Source organism: Prionailurus bengalensis, chromosome A1, assembly GCF_016509475.1.
Source record: "Prionailurus bengalensis isolate Pbe53 chromosome A1, Fcat_Pben_1.1_paternal_pri, whole genome shotgun sequence".
NCBI lineage: Eukaryota > Metazoa > Chordata > Mammalia > Carnivora > Felidae > Prionailurus > Prionailurus bengalensis.
Genome location: NC_057343.1, coordinates 21,485,889 through 21,503,540, shown reverse-complemented (window position 1 = coordinate 21,503,540; position 17,652 = coordinate 21,485,889). Strand labels below are relative to the sequence as shown.

Sequence of the window (17,652 nt, the reverse complement as noted above, 5' to 3'; positions counted from 1 at the left end):
CTTCCACTATATATATATATATATATATATATATACACACACACACACACACACACACACATATATCCAATTGTGGAAACATACTCATTTTCTTATACATGCATGGAATTTTCTTTTTTTAAAAAAAAAAATTTTTTTTAACGTTTATTTATTTTTGAGACAGAGAGAGACAGAGCATGAACAGGGGAGGGGCAGAGAGAGGGAGACACAGAATCCGAAACAGCCTCCAGGCTCTGAGCTGTCAGCACAGAGCCCGACGCAGGGGTCGAACTCACGGACTGTGAGATCATGACCTGAGCCGAAGTCAGACACTTAACCAACTGAGCCACCCAGGTGCCCCCATGCATGGAATTTTCAACAAAGATATGGGTGTTAGATGAGTGTTAGGGGGACTATTATGGCAAAGTATGGCTTATTATCTTATACTGATACGAATGTTACTTTACCACTTTTCCTGTGAAGGCCCTCCACTTAGTAAAGAGTTGGCATCCAGAAACTTCTAGTAATTACAAATTTGTGTACTAGGTTGTAGGGAAGAAATACATATTTTTAAAATTTTCTAACAGTACTTCAAAGGTTATGTATAATGTAGAAGTGCAAAATACTTCAAGATTAGTAATGTCAAGGTTAGTATTTGAAAGTAATGACCCAAATAAGAGAAAAAGCCCTATGAATAAGTGTTTTGTTTTTGGTGGCAGTTATCCCCTCTTTTCTGCAGAAAAGCCAATTTAGTTGTTTTAGCATGTCAGGTTAATTTTCGGGATGATGTGTTTGCTTCCCTTGCTAGTATCATATTCTAGGACACACTAAGTTTTTGACATTTATGTGATTTAACTTGTTGGATATAGTTGACATGGTTATATATGCAACACTGTTCAACACTGCTTTACTGATAAGATTATTAAAAACTGATAACTGGTTAAAAACATTAAAACAAAAAATATTGTAACAGGTTGGCAAATAGTAAGACAGGAAATGTTAAAACTACTGTTTAATATGTTCTTAGTCATTCATATTTGCAGGAAACTACTTTGAGTTGAGAAATAAAATGTGCTAATAGAAACATGTTACCTATGGAGATATATATGACATTCGTTTCTTCATTCCTTCATTCAATAAATCTTCAGTGACATCTACTGTGTGCCAAATACTATTTTAGACATTGGAGATACTGCAGAGAACAAATAATGCCTTCCCTCCTAGAACTTTTTACAAAAACAATTCATAATATTGACAAATGGTTTAATTAGAAAGACAAGCTTTTTATTAAATAGTTTCTCAAAAGTTATGAGTTCACAATGCAGAGGTTTGTGGAAGGAGAAAGATTACCACAATTAAAAATGTATATATTATTAAGGAAAGCGTAGTTTCAGAGTAGACTGAGTTTCTTATTTTAGTAAATACTTTAGAGATTATCTCATCTGGAGACACATCTGTCAAGATCATCTCAGTAAGCCTCTCGTATTCACTCTAAAATAGAGTGGGACACTATCACTGGGATATCAAGACATGCAAAACATTGAGTCTTGTTTCAGAAAGGGGGACAAGGCAACTGTAGTTTGAAGAAAACAGGGATATATCAGATGCAATGCAAATTAAAAACTCTTGCCTGCTTTAGAAAAAAAAAAAGCTTTAACATTTTCATATGGGTACACCACTTAACTCTTAACTTCTGGACTGGATGAATTTGTCAGTTTTATTTAAAAAATTTTTTAATGTTTACTTATTTTGAGAGAGCATGAGCGGGGGAGGGGCAGAGAGAGAAGGGGACAGAGGATCTGAAGCAGGCTCTGCGTTGACAGCAGAGAGCCTGATGCAGGGCTTGAGCTCACACACCGTTAAGATCATGACCTGAGCCAAAGTCAGCTGCTCAACCAACTGAGCCACCCAGGCCATTTTAAATTATAAGAAAATAATGGCAGAAGCTGGTCTTGGCCAACCATGCTGAAAACCTTGTTCTATTAAATCATATACACCTATCAATCTATCTCATATATACAAAGATGAATCATCACAATGACACATTAAGGTCTGTCATTCTTTTTTTTTAATGTTTATTTTTTATTTTTGAGAAGGTGGGGAGGGGCAGAGAGAGAGGGACACACAGAAATCGAATAGGCTCTGGGGGCTCAAATGCAGGGCTTGAACTCACAAACGGGGAGATCGTGACTTGAGCTGAAGTTGAATGCTTAATCAACTGAGCCATCCAGGTGCCCCAAGGTCTGTCATTCTTAATGACCAGTACCATCAGTAGTTGGGCCTTCCCTGTTCTCCTGATTCTGTTATGTGTGTTTTATCTTTCCACCCACAGTTTCATTTCTGACAAGGCACTAAAGAGCTTATTCTTGAAACTCAGTAATTTGCCTTATAAGTGATTGGAAGTTGTCCCTAAAAAAATTTTCTGAAGAGTAAAATGTTGAATTTTACTCTTGAATTTAATATACAAGTCATAACTATAGAGTTCTTAGGTATGGTAAAATTGGAATTAATTTGGGCTGCTTTGAAAATATATCTGAAATCAGGAGCCCCAAATAGCATAAAATGGTCATGGGAAAGGAGCTAGAGAAATAATATATGGTTTAGGGAATCATAAGCTATTTCTAATTTGTCTTATATATTGTTTACATCTGACAAACTTCAGTTTTGCTTTATAAGTTTTTGTACTGGTTCTCTATCACAAATAATAGAAATAGTCACATCACCAGAAACCTTGTTGGGATGACAAAATATTTATTAGAGCATTCCAAATCTCCCATATTCTACTGTTATTTTTCCTCTGTGCAGGGGAAGTTGACTCTGTTAACAGTAAGTTTAGCAATGCAGACGAGCCACTATGAGGAAATTTTTAAAAATAAATTTAGGACATTTTGTTACTTTGAGAGAGCCAAAGAACTCATGGAAGAGAACAATGTGACATCAAACTTAGTATTTCAAACAAAGTTCAAGAAATAGAGTTAATGTGAAAACGTATTACTAAAATACTTAGATTTCTGGAATACCAACGACCTAGTAAAAGCCATCATTACTTACCAGCTTTGCCACAGAACTGCACTTCAAGAATTATTAGGCCTTCCAGGCGCCTGGGTGGCTCAGTTGGTTTAAGCGTCCAATTCTTGATTTCGGCCCAGGTCATGATCTCACGGTTTGTTGAGTTTGAGCCCCACATCAGCCCAGAGCCTGCCTGGGATTCTCTCTCTCCCTTTCTCTCTGCCCCTCCCAGGCTCATGCTTGCGCTCTCTCTCTGTCTCAAAATAAATAAATAAACTTAAAAAAAAAAAAGAATTATAAGGCCTATCAGACCTATTAGAGATGAAAATTTATGTAAAAATTTCACAAAAAATTCATTATATCATAATTATTAAGCTTAGAAAATAAAATGCCTTAATATTTATCTAAACTATGAGATCCAACTACAAAAATCTTTTAAAGGATAAAAAGTTAACACCTTACATGGCACAGAATAAAAGAGCAACAAACATTCAGCAAAATAAATAGGACTCTGCTTCCCAAACTAAAATGTGCTTAAGACATGTCTAATTATACAAACTTCTAGGTAGGCAGCATTCTGCACCTTCAAATTTCACACCAACACCTCAAATCCAGAATCATTGTTTTAAAGTGGCTTTTTACTCTTATCAGTGGAGTAGAACATACCCTAAACCAAGTGTTTCTATTTCATGTTACTCTCCATTATTTCTCACTCTGGTAAGCATCTGAATTTCTTTGGGTTCCCAACTTGGAAGCCAAATAGGAGAGATTTGTCTTGGTCTCCTTGTAATAAGAGACCCCAAGAAAGTCAGGCTGCAATGTCTGAGCTTCCATGAAATCTTTTAAGATGAGGAATGGGATTGTGTTTAATACTGATCTTTATATTCCCCCACAGTACTGGATGTCTAATGGTCTCAACTGAACTGAACTGAAAAATTTAGAACACTACAGTCTCGGTGAATAGGCACTTGGAAAAACAAGAATTATAGTAGATCAAAGATGGATGATACTTTATGTACAGAGTCTGAAAGAAGTGATTTAAGGTAAAGACTACAGAAAAAAAAATCCCATGGTATTTTTCCATTAGAAGTTTACTTGGGTAATCACATACCAAGTGTGACGAAAATATTAGATGTCTATAGGAATACTAACTAGTTGAAAGTTACAGAAAATTACACATTTAATCAGAGTAAAATAGCCCAGCCAAAGTTGGAATATAGTATATAATTTGCTAATAAAAATGCAATGCTACAAGAATGCTTAGTAATTAAATAAATGTTAAGGGAATACAAATTCAGAATGAACTTTACATGACTATAACTGATATTAAATCTTGACTTACCTCCACAATTTAGGAGTCATAAAAAGATAGAAGTTATCAGACCAGGCATATAAGTCAGATGTAACTAGGACAGAAATACAGAAAAAAATGTTAGCAGTTCTGGATAACCTGATTTGAAGTCATAGGTTCACTGAACTTGGCTTAATCAAACAGTTTAAGGATTGAGTATGGTCCAAAAGATGTGGTATATCCAGAAGACATATTAGCGAGTGTTTTAAATGCTATTTTGGAAGCACAGATTGACATTTTAGGTTTCCTTACATATCATTAAAATGGAATAGTATATTAAAATATCAATTCAAGGTGTAGAATGATGTGGGATTTCTGTCTGATGAAGGTGGCAGTTTTCCACAGCAAGTAGTGACTAGGTAAATAGAGCAAGATACTTTGACATTCTAAATAGGAATCCTACAAAACAAGGTTTAGCTCCTAGAAAACCAAAATATTTCTTTCAATGAAATTCTGGCCCTGCCCCTTTGGTCACTTTTTAAATTCCTGGCTAAAATTTATTGAATCCCCGTTTGAATTTTTTGGACTAACACTTTTTTTTTTCAGAAGCAAGCCTAATTTAGGGTGAGAAGGAGAAAGTCACAGCTTCTTAGAACCTTCATTTCTGCTTAACAGTGTTTCTCCATCAAACACAAGTATTCATATAAGGAATCTCAATTATCTAAACCTATTTTTTACCATTTCTGGAATCTCTTGTTATATCTCCTTTGAAATGCCACAGTCGTACATTTGGAAGATTTGGCTTCCTGGTTTTCAAATTTTTGTTTATTATTACAGCTCTTCAGCCAGAATTCGAGGTCTTTGTGCTGTACTGTTTCTTGAAACTGGAGACAAGCACATTTCCCACAATTCAATTACCTGCCTTTCCATTTGAGAAATTAAAGCCATGTCAATTTTATAAAGTTTTAACTGGTTGAATCATGTGAACTTTAAGTTCTCAATTTCATTCCCTCAATCTAATATGGGGAAAGGTCTTTGTTTTATTAATAGACACGAAGAAAAGTTCAAGAATATTAACACATATTAGTCATTGACTCTCACAACTAACATAAGTATAGGGATTTTCTTACAGGTGTAAGCTTGAGACATGACATTCTGAGGAAAATAGTTTTTTATTTGGAAATGTGTATTTAAGATTATATACCTAATTAATTTATATAAATTTATGTTACATATTTGCTTTTAAAAGAAAGTCTATTGTCCTTAATAGTTTTTGTTAGCTTGTCTATTCTTATCAGCTTTATGAGGATAACTGACATTTTTACCTCTCTAGCCTTTTACATAGAATTCTCCTTCTGTATATTCAGTGATCTTGAAAGGATTTCAAATGGAATGCCTAGATTTCTTAAATGCAATATTACAAAAATAGGATACGACATCTTTCTCACACTAGCTTCTCTTAACCATCCTCTTGCAGTGATATCACTGTTTCCTTCCAGTACAGAAAATATATAATTTTGACAACTCCCTTTTTATCCAACTCATCATGATGTTCTACGATTTTTTAAAAAAAGTATCTTCAATTTATTATTTCATCTCCATTCTCAATGCCATTATTTTGTTCAGGTTTTCTTTACTCCTCGATTACTACAATGGTCACATGCCCAGTTTCTTTTTCACCATACTTTGTATCTTAGAATCCTTCTCTATACAGCCTGCTGCGCCGCTCCCTCCTCCCCAGTCTGTCTGTCTGTCTATCTATCTATCTATCTATCTATCTATCTATCTATCTATCTATCTATCTATCTATCTATGGTATTGCTAGATTTAATTTCCAAAAATTCTATTACTTTGTCAACTTCCGTTATTTTGTTTCAAGAGGCCACATGGCCTCCCTATTCCATGCTATATCAAGACTAAAGTTCTCCAGGGCACCTGGGTGGCTCAGTCAGTTAAACATCCGACTTCAGTTCAGGTCATGATCTCATGGTTGGTGAGTTTGAGCCCCGTGCCGGGCTCTGTGCTGACAGCTCAGAGCCTGGAGCCTGCTGCGGATTCTGTGTCTCCCTCTCTCTGTGCCTCTCCCCAGCTTGTGCTCTGTCATCTCTCTCTCTCTCAAAAGATAAACATTGAAAAAAAAAAAAAAGACTGAAGTTCTCAAGCTTGTTTTCCAGGCAAGCCCCAATTACTTAGTTTTAACCCAGTTATCCAAATTCATGTAACCTTTGCCTCAGGTCTTAGAGCAAAGGTCCCAAGTTTACTTTGTGGGAAATACTGTATTTTATTTTGCCTTAAATTCTCATCCACAAGCCAGGAAAGTCCACTGTTTAACAGTTCAGTGCATCTTAATTTACAGCATACAGGCCACAAATTACAAAATGAAGACCTTTTTTTATTGAGTCAGCAGAGACAACCAATTCCCCTGTAATTCCCCAAAATTACTTACAGTTTTGTGATGAGAGGATCATCTCGTGTGGCATTTATTGCCCTTTATTAGAGTGAGCTGTTGTCAGGCAGTCTGCTCTACATGGACAATGTCTGTTTTCTGCTTCCATTCTCAGTCCTTTCTCCACATGATCCAGGTACAGATGGAAGAGTCAGTTCTCACCTTTTGCAGGGGACGTAGTAGTGCTATCAAAATACATGCCTAGAAAACAGGTCATAAAGAAAATCATTACAAAGGGGAAACTGCTTTGCCATATAAACCATTATTTAATTGCTGGTTGAAATCCTGACTTTTGGTTAAATGTAAAATATAACAAGTCAACCACCCTCAAAGCCAACCAAACCCAATAGTAACAACAGATGTTTTTACAAATGTAATTTATATACAGGTTCTGAAAAACAAACATAAATGTCATATAGATTTTATATAAAAGCTCTAAGGGTACATAAAATAAATCCTTATGACTTAAATGTCCTAGCAGAAAACAAATGCTACATATTTGTGTCACAATTTTGTCTTTTTAGATTTCTAAAAGCTTTCTCTGGGGTGCCTGGCTGGCTCAGTCGGTAGAGCATGTGACTCTTGATCTTGGGGTCTCAGTTCAAGCTGCACAATGGGTGTAGAGCTTACTTTAAAAAAAACTTTCTTTGGTGTGACTTGCATAGTCTATTATACAATAGTCCAAGAAAATTTGTTAGAAAACCAATTTCATTCAACAAGGTAGCTCCAGTAAGCAGAGGGATTCAGAAGCATACCATTAACTTTATTAAAAATCTTACTTATTCATTTTGAGACGGAGCAGGGAAGGGGCAGAGAGAGAGAGAGAGAGAGAGAGAGAGAGAGAGAGAATCCCAAGTAGGCTCCGAAGTGTCAGTGTGGAGCCTGATGTGGGTCTCAAACCTACGAAATGCGAGATTATGACCTGAGCAGAAACGAAGAGTCAGATACTTAACCGACTGAGCCACCCAGGTGCCCCAGTAGCATACCATTAACTTTAGAGATGTATAAAGAACTTCAACAATGCTCAGTACATTTGTTTTTTATGATTACGGTAATGGTGTTTCTTAAAAAGTATTTTTTAACGTAAGTACTTTTCATTCTATCATCTTCCATCTCCTCAGATGGAAGGCTGACAAAAAATAGTTAAATTATACTTCATTGAAAAGCTTAGGATTGGGGCGCCTGGGTGGCGCAGTCGGTTAAGCGTCCGACTTCAGCCAGGTCACGATCTCGCGGTCCGTGAGTTCGAGCCCCGCGTCAGGCTCTGGGCTGATGGCTCGGAGCCTGGAGCCTGTTTCCGATTCTGTGTCTCCCTCTCTCTCTGCCCCTCCCCCGTTCATGCTCTGACTCTCTCTGTCCCAAAAATAAATAAAAACGTGGAAAAAAAAATTAAAAAAAAAAAAAAAAAAAAAAAAGAAAAGCTTAGGATTATCAGTTGGATTACTCATGGCCCTCCCAAAGGGATATTGAAATTTCACAGGCCTTCTAACTGTTCACAAACCTACCCACAGGTTTTGACTTAAAAAAAATTTTTTTTTAATGCTTATTTTATTTTTGAGAGCGAGAGAGAGACTGAGCATGAGTAGGGGAGAGGCAGAGAGAGAGATGGAGACACAGAATCCGAAGCAGGTTCCAGGTTCCAAGCCATCAGCAAAGAGCCAGACGCGGGGTTCAAACTCAAGAACCGTGAGATCACGACCTAGGCTGAAGTCAGACGCCCAACCAACTGAGCCACCCAGGCACCCCTGAAATTTTTCTTTAAAGGACATTTTAAGATAAATAAGACTTGAGACATGAATGTTAATAGGTAGTAGAGAATCAAAGAAGCCCTATAAAAGTAGTAAAAGGTGGAAAAATTCTTAAATTACCAGAAAAGAGCCCGGGCATTTCTGTATTTATCTAGCTGGTATTCAGCCTTTACAGAAAACATTTATCATAAAGGTATTATTGATTTTCAGCAATTAATTACCATTTAATTGCTAAGCACCCACTCTGTTAAGCTTGCAGAGTATATAATAAAGAGTAAGATAATCCCTGTCCATAAGGCAGGGTATATTAATTGTTCTAAGCCATGTATATGAGCTCAAAAGAGAGAATTTCTGGGTGAGAAGGAAAAATGAACTGGGAAAATTTAATGCAAGAGGTAGATAGCCTAGGAGGATTTAGACAGGTGAAGATGAGGGAAAGGACAGTCTAAGAGTAAATAACTTGAGCTAAGACTTAGATGCAAATTAGAGAGGGGTTTGGAAAAGGAGTATTTCTATTTGGCATAACAACATTACTTTGGTATTAATTCACCATCATTCCCATAGTGTTAAGATCAATGTTATGGAGAACAAAAAATATGCCTGATAGAATTTTGGCTATGCAACCCTTTCCTCTCAAGATTTCTCACTTGAGGGGTGCCTGTGTGGCTCAATCAATTAAGCATCCAACTCTTGGTTTCAGCTCAGGTCATGATCTCACAGTTTGTGAGTATGAGTGCCTGGTTGGGCTTGGCACTGACAGTGTGGAGCCTGCTTGGGATTTTCTGTCTCCCTCTCTCTGCCTCTCCCCTGCTCATACTCTCTCTCAAAATACATTTTTTTAAAAAGTGTCAAGTCCGAGCAAGTACAGCAACTGTTAAATGCTATTAAGTAAACAATGTTAGGTTCAGTGTTGAGAACTTCATATACAAAATTCAATTCCGATAAAAACATAAAAACACAAATTATTAAAAAAAGATTTCTCACTTGATTTGCTGAGCTAAAATACATAGATTCCCTAATATTTAGGGTAATAAACTTGTCTGATATAATCCTAGATTTCCTTCCCTTTTTTTTTTTTTTCTTCAACTGTTTTTTGGCTCTCAAAAGGGTTGCAGGCAATCCAAATCCTCGTTTTCTTCTATTAGAAATTAGGGCCCCTTAAGCAAAGCAAAGCAATCTCAAATATGGTTACATTCATTTCCCTATTCCTCTATTTTCAATCTAGTGTATCTGTTTTACTCCTTCCAACTTGATACTTTGATTCATGTTTCCTGTACTTGAAAGCTTCCAATATCTTCATTTCCAAGAATTAATTCTACCTATTCTTTAAGCCCAGCTCACCATCCACCTCCCCTAAGAAGTCTTTTTTGGTGAGTCTAAGTCTACATTTTCTTTGATCTTCTACTAAACTTCAAGTCCACAAGGCAAAATTTACTCTCCACTATTTTCTAGTTGTTTCTTGTGTGTTAGTATATTTCTATTATGGCTAAAAGTTCTTTGCTGACAGTGACCATCTTTTTGGACTATAGTAAGTACTAGACATAGAATAGGCCCTTAAAGCTCACTTGAAAAATGCAAAGAAAACTTAAAAAAAATTTTTTTAAGTAAACTGTATACCACACATGGGGTTTGAACTCATGACTCTGAGACCAACATTTGCATGCTGTATTGACTGAGCCAGCCAGGCATCCCAAATTGTGAAAGAATTTTAAAGTAGTTTTTAAATAACCATCTTTGATGACATAAAATGATATTCACTCTTGTTATAGAATTTGAGGCCTCAAATTACAACCAACTCAGATTTTCACACCGTTCAAAATAAATTTGCATTATGAATAAACTGTCCTACTCTATCACATGTACATAACATAACCATGATGAAAACCAGTGGCCATTTGTGATAATCCAATTCCTTCTGATCCAATTTCTACAAGTAACTGGCCTTGTTTACAACCAACAGATTATAACTGAGCGTTTTGTAACTCAAATTCTTTAGAGTGTACATCTTTAAGTGTATTATCAAATCATGAATACACTAATGTTCAGCTTGAAATAAAGTGAAACTTTGCTTAAAGGAAATTGGAATTCTTCAAATTAAATCCTTAATCTGAATGAGTCTCTTGTGCTCTACCTCAAGAAAAAAATTATAATCAAATACTCTTTGGGTTATATGAAACACATTGAACACAATTCTTAAAATTTCTATACCTATAATTACATATTACTTTATACTACTTGATAGTAAGATTCCTTACTCATAAAGTTTGGTGATATTCAGCATGCTTTGAGACAAGACAATATACTGACATACTGTAATTTTTAGGTTTTAGGAAATACTCAAAAGTTTAGGATTACTATAAACTTCAGTTAACTAAATCATCTAGTACTCCATACTGTTCCATTAATTCAATTAAATGCTTTATGTGATAAACTGAAAAAAATTATATTTTTTATGGGGGGGGGGGGCAGATAGGGGCAGAGAGAGACAATTCCAAGAAAGCTCTGTGCTGTCAGTGCAGAGCCTAACATGGGGCTCTACCTCATGACTGTGAGATCAGGACTTGAGCTGAAGTCAAGCTGGATGCTTAACTGACTGAGCTGCCTAGGGATCCCCCAAATATGATTTTTTTCTGAAATTTTATTATTTTAAATTTACAAGTGTTTCTCCTTCTCTAGGTTCCAGTTTTTTTTTTTCTCTCTTTTTTTGACTGTGTCTCTTACAGACAAGGTGTTGGTCTGACAAAGGGTAGGAAAAATACATCTTTTTTTTCTATAATGGCAAAGTTAAACATGTAATTTCCAAAATTCTAAGGTGATAATAAAGTCTCCCATAAATCTACAAGATTATTCAACTTTTTCCTTTGCTTTTGTAATATGTCAGTATAAAGAATTACTTGCAGGGTGCCTGGGTGGCTCAGTCAGGTAAGCCTCTGACTTTGGCTCAGGTCACGATCTTGTGGTTCATGAGTTCAAGTGCCCCATTGGGCTCTCTGCTGTCAGTGCAGAGCCAGCTTCAGACCCTCTTTCTCTCTCTGCCCCTCCTCCGCTCACATGCACTCTCTCTCAAAAATAATAAGCTTTTAAAAAAAAGAAGTATTTGCAAAATGGATATATTGGAGTCTGACTTTGTTTAGGGTTTTAAAAATTTGGGACAAGACAGAGACAAATTCAATCTTTTAAATTTTAAACTGAGGTTTGGAGAGAGATAGCAACTTGCTTAAGGTCACACAACTAATCGCAGAGCCAATTTTAAGTATTTGAGTACCATCACACTTAACTTCTCTAAGTACAGTTTAAGCTTCTGTTTACATTGTCATTCCTCTGGCAAAGTAACAACCTACCTAAACACTTCTTTAGTCTAATGTTCACAAATATGAATTTATTATACTGCATTATAACCTTTTGTTCTCCTTCATTTCATGGTCATCTAAACCAGTGAGAAACCGTTAGCTTCTTTTACATGCTCAACTGGTATCTTGATAAAATGGCATCTTGGGGCGCCTGCTCACACTGTTTCTCTATCTCAAAAAAAAAAAAAAAAAAAAAAAAAAAAAAAGGAGGCATCTTGAGGACAGTGAAGAGAATGGTATCAGAGGCAAGTGCCTTGAACAAAGTGACTTGTTGGATGAATGAACAGCTGTACACACATTACTGAATGAGAATGAAGTGATGGAAGTTTCATTGTCTGAGACCTTAAAAGGACAAAACCACAGAAAATAATTTACAGATTTGTGCGTCTAGAATCATCAAATTAATCTAATGAACATTTTTACTTCTAATTTGTATTACCTGATTTTCTGCATTATTCCTAATTCTGTATGAATTCTTTTTTAAAAGTTTATTTTGAGAGACAGCAAGTGAGTGAGCAAGCATGTGTTCAAGCATGCAAAGCAGGGGAGGGACAGAAAGAGAGGGAGAGAGAGAATCCCAAGCAGGCTCCTTGCTGCCAGCCCTGGACCAACATAGGGCTCAATCCCATGAACTGTGAGAGTAAGACCCAAGCCGAAATCAAGAGTCAGATGCTCAATCGAGTCACCCAGACACCCCTGAATTCTTGAGTGAATACTAAGTTATTTATTTAGGGATGCTTATATTATTTTCCATAGAAGCAAGTAACAGAACCAAAAGCATAGTCTAAAAAAATTAATCTAAAATATTAATTTTACTATTTCTATGAGAAACTTCATCTTTTCAATTATGAGAAATTACACACAAAAATACTGACTACTAAAAGTAAACATGTTGGAAACACAGAGAAAGTTCTAAATTTATAAGATTATTTGCTGATAACAGAATTCTAAAAATGTGACTTACCTTTTAAAACCCCCATGTTAAATAAATCAGATTTATTCATTCAACTTTAAATGCTATCTACCATGTGAAATACGTTTTAATTTTAATGTCCTTACATGTGTAAGGAAACTGTATTACTTGAAATAACATCAGATATCATAAATTGTAGAACTATACATTCCACACATTAATAAATTAAAACTATGAAAATGTAAACAGCACAATTTCACATAAAAAGATTATATTGACAGGAAGCAGAATAAAAAGTAAACTTAGACAGAAAAAGTAATTTCCAACCACTTTAGACTTCTCCATGGCTAATAATTACAGTAGTCCCCCTTATCATTGGTTTCACTTCCCATGGTTTCAGTTACTGCTGTCAACAACAGTCTGGAAGCAGATGACTCCCTTCTGATGAATAGTCAGAAGGTCCACAGTAGCCTACTGCTACGTCACAATGCCTACGTCATTTACTCCATTTAATCTCATGACACAGCAACTTTATCATCTCATACCATCACAAGAAAGTTGAGTACAAGGTATTTTGAGAGAGCACGTTCACATAACTTTTATTATAGTATATTGTTATAATAGTTCCATTTTATTATTAGCTATTGTAAATCTCTTACTGTGCCTCATTTACAAATTAAACTTTACCATAGGCATATATGTATAGGAAGAACACAGTATATACAGGGTTCAGTACCACCTGCAGTTTCAGGCATCCAGTGGGGATCTTGGAACATGTCCCTCACAGATAAGGGGGGGGGGGAGGACTATTGTATGGATACATTTTGAAGATGACGTTCTTACGCTTCCTTTCACAGGTCTCTGGTAATTCTATTGAGCAATTATCTACCTCAAGCTGTTAACACTGTCATGTCTTGATATCAGAACCCTATTGTAATGCAATGGTATCTCAGGCTTTTTCTTGTCTAAAAATGAGGATATGGAGTATTCTATGGCAGTGAGCAGTTAATTTTAGAAAAGTTATTAAAAATAAAAGGCAATTTTCAGGTGCCACGGTGGCTCAGTTGGTTAAGTAACTGACTCATTTTGACTCAGGTCAGGATCTCACGGTTCACGAGATTGAGCCTTGCATTGGGCTCTGTACTGACAGTGAGGAGCCTGCTTGGGATTCTCTCTCCCTCTGCCGCTACCCAACTTGTGCTCTCTCTCTCAAAAAATAAATCAATAATTAAAAGGAAATAAAATGAATTTTAGAGTAGCAAATGTGTCAAGTAAATTATCATTTGTTAACTATAAAACACCCAAATATTTGACAAGGTAGGGTTATGTCTAGTTGGGAGGACTTAATTATAAAGAGCAACAGAGGCTACCATGTGAAATCTATCCAAGAGGCTACATACAGTAAGCAGGGTATTAAGAGCTTCAGTTAATTTGGGAATATACTTAGGTCCCCCTCCAAAAGTAGAGCCCAGAAGCCAGATTTCCCAATGCAGAGCAAAGCATCTGAATATCCTGGGCTTAGACAGACAGGATTCAGAGGTTGGATACTGCGGATTTAGGCATGCAGGGTTTGGGAGGTCAGCAAGATCACAAATGGAATGCTAGGTAAAGGAGTCACAACCAGATCAGGGAAAGATGCAAGTGAAAAAAGCATCTATTTCTTGATGAGGTAGAAACAAAGTAGTTACAAAGAACTGTTTTGGTTGGATTCTTACAAGCTTGTATGGATTCATTGGCCTAAGCAAGGTTGACTTGGATTTTAAAGCTGTCTTAAGCAATCAACTATTGGGTCAATCACACGACTGACAAAGTGGGGAAAAAAAGCTGTTAAATAATTTTAATACCTTTTAAAGTACTTAATACTTTTAAAACTCTGAATCTTAAGATAGTAGAAGTTAACTGAAATTCCTGACCTCCATAGTGCTTTCTTGTAAAATTTGAGAACATCTGGGAATGAATTTCAGCCTGCTAGAGACAATTTTTCTTAAGACTTACATCAGATACATTGTCAAAGTTTTTGTCTATGTTACCTAGGGGATAAAATATGCTGTGTGAAATTCTTTATTCCTAACTAGTACATCATCTCAATGAGAAATGAACACTTACAAAGACTTTCACATACAAAACTGTATTAACTGGCAAACACTATTTCACTTTTCTAATTTCTCTTTCCTTCTGATCCTTTGGTGAAATTGTGATACTGGTGATCTATAAATAAATTTGACCTGAGCCTGGAGAATTCCACTGTAAAGTTAAGATACAATTTCTGGCTAAATGACTAGTGAGTTGTCTTGGGCAACCATATTAATATTGGTATCAATATATCATGTAATAAGGAAAAAAACTAACATACTACTTAGTGCTGTGGGGTCATCAGCTCTACTTACTACATTAGTCACAAATGAGATGTTAAGATAGTCTCTGGGCTTATAGGCCAACAGAAAAGAAGGAAAAAAAATCATCACAGTATGATGTAACATAAGCAATAATGAAACTATTGTAAGGATGATAGTACAGAAGGGGAGTGATCTTCTGTGTACGTAGACAGGCTGAGAGGAGGTTGCCCTTTTGAGGTAATACCTGAGAACATTTCTAAGTGCTGAGTGAGGATTTGTTACACTGCCTGGAATTGGTTGAGACAGAATGTTTAATACTAATTAAGCCCTGCCAGAAGTTTAATTCCTTAAATTGATATGAACTACTAAGAAAAATGGTATGTCTGATAGCTTAGGGATAGTATCCAAAACAAGTCACAATTTGTATAGTTTGTCTGCAGTCAGTTACAAAAGGTCTATTTTTCTTGGATTTTGATGAGCTTTCAGAGACACAGTATGCTTAAGTGGGAGGACAATGATGTTTGATGCTTTAAAAACAATACAACCAAGTATGACCTATTGATTGTGTAGACTTACTCTGGACAGTTGGGGGGGGGGTGCAGCTGTCTCAATGTCCTCTATCACATTGCTATCACAATGAAGATGACTCAATTCATATATCTGCATGTATATATCCATGGACCATGCAAATAAATATACAAAGGTCATGGACACATAAACACATCCCATGACAAATGTTACCAAAACACACTTCTAAGAGCAGGTCTCCTTGCGGTAGGACAATAGTACCATCGTGGAATATTTGAGAAGTTAATTTGGTTTGATAGAATACTTCCACATACAAACCTATCTTTAAGGTATCAGTATTATTTTTAGCAGTTTCAGGCTTAGTATTTTGTCTCCTCTACCTCTGATTAGTTATAGGGCAGAGGTTGTAAATATTAATTACTAACAGCAGATCTGCAGTCAAACCACCCGGGCTTGAATAGTGATTTCACCCTCCCCCCCCCCCCAACTTATTAGTTATGTGGCATTAGGCATACTATTTCCTCAACTCCATTTCTTTACCTGTATCACAGGGATAATGATATGCTTCCCTCACAAGGAGGTGGAGACTTAAATGGTTTATTACATGTCAGTTTCTAGCAAAAGACAATGTGTTAGCAGTTATTTCTATCACTAAAAGCAGCACCTAAAGCTTGAGTGGTTTCTATATGCACTTAAATCAACCCTAGTAGATATTAAAATACTTTGATTTAGGTCATTTTCACTAAAATTACCAAACAATAAAAAAATTACCGGCTTATCTCCCAGAGGGGCAAATAAACCTAAAAAATGTGCCACAGCTGATGTTCCATTATTATATTTACTATTATCTCCTATCCATAATCTCATATCTAACTTGGAAGAGAACCAGAGTGTTTGAAAAAGTACTTAGCTGTAAAAACTAAGAAGCCTGCCTTAAAAGATGTCACAAAAATTATTTTCTTAGCCAAGCCAGAATATTGTCTCAACAATGATTTGGCCTCAAAAGAACTGGCAAAGATACTACAAAATTATTTCCTGCACATCTGATGCCAGAATCAACTACACTCCACTGCCAATTTCAGTGATATTGATCCTCCTGGGCACACTCCATTTAATAAATGAGCACCTACTATGTGCCTGGCAAGATAGAAAAAGTTCCAACTGAAGCTGGATTCCCCTATATGTAATTACAGAAAGAATTCCAAGAGTGGTGATTCTAAGCCCAAGCTATTGTCCTGCAGTCTTAAGAACATCCAGCACCACAGAATATAAACATCAAAGAATGCCGTACTGACACTATAACTAAAATCTCATATCAGAACTATAGATTAAAAATTTCTATGGGGCGCCTGGGTGGCGCAGTCGGTTAAGCGTCCGACTTCAGCCAGGTCACGATCTCGCGGTCCGTGAGTTCGAGCCCTGCGTCAGTCTCTGGGCTGATGGCTCAGAGCCTGGAGCCTGTTTCCAATTCTGTGTCTCCCTCTCTCTCTGCCCCTCCCCTGTTCATGCTCTGTCTCTCTCTGTCCCAAAAATAAATAAACGTTGAAAAAAAAATTAAAAAAAAAATTCTATAGAATGGATTCCTTCCTGTTTATCTAATATTTTCAACTTTACTCTCCTGTTAAGTCTTAAGAGGAAAATGAAAAGTTAATGATCCATTTCTATTCTGGATTTGTCTAATAGCCTTCAAAAAGTAATCCTTCTTGAAAACAAATGCCAATTTATAAAAGCTTTTAATATTTAAAAATTATGTTCTCTTAGTATTTAATGAAAGTAAGTTAACATTTTTATTTCATAGTTCTCAGACAAGTGATACGTTTCTGGAAACCTTGATCTTGAACTTCTTAGAGTACCTTCCTTAGATGCTGCCAGGTCTGTTAAAACAATGATCATTATCAGTAAAAACTGTCCAAAAGCAAAACAAAATCCATGTTTCCCTATGATTTCCTTTAGTCAAAAGTTGTCCTGTTGGCACAAATGGTCTTACATTTTAAAGGCAAGGGCTTAAGATGATGTGTACTCATTTTCTTCATTCCAAACAGTATCTTTAAA

The 17,652-nt window shown here is 36.1% G+C and overlaps 1 long non-coding RNA gene across 1 annotated transcript in view; it reads right to left on the bottom strand.

The window, feature by feature from the left end:
• Window positions 1-2,710: 2,710 nt before the first annotated feature.
• Window positions 2,711-17,652, bottom strand: part of LOC122481973 — a 49,218-nt gene continuing 34,276 nt past the window's right edge. The window contains exons 4-6 of the long non-coding RNA XR_006296970.1: window positions 6,726-6,926; window positions 4,331-4,394; window positions 2,711-3,241 (exon numbers count right to left, since the gene is read on the bottom strand). This is a non-coding gene — a long non-coding RNA (uncharacterized LOC122481973). The remainder of the gene's footprint in view (window positions 3,242-4,330; window positions 4,395-6,725; window positions 6,927-17,652) is intronic.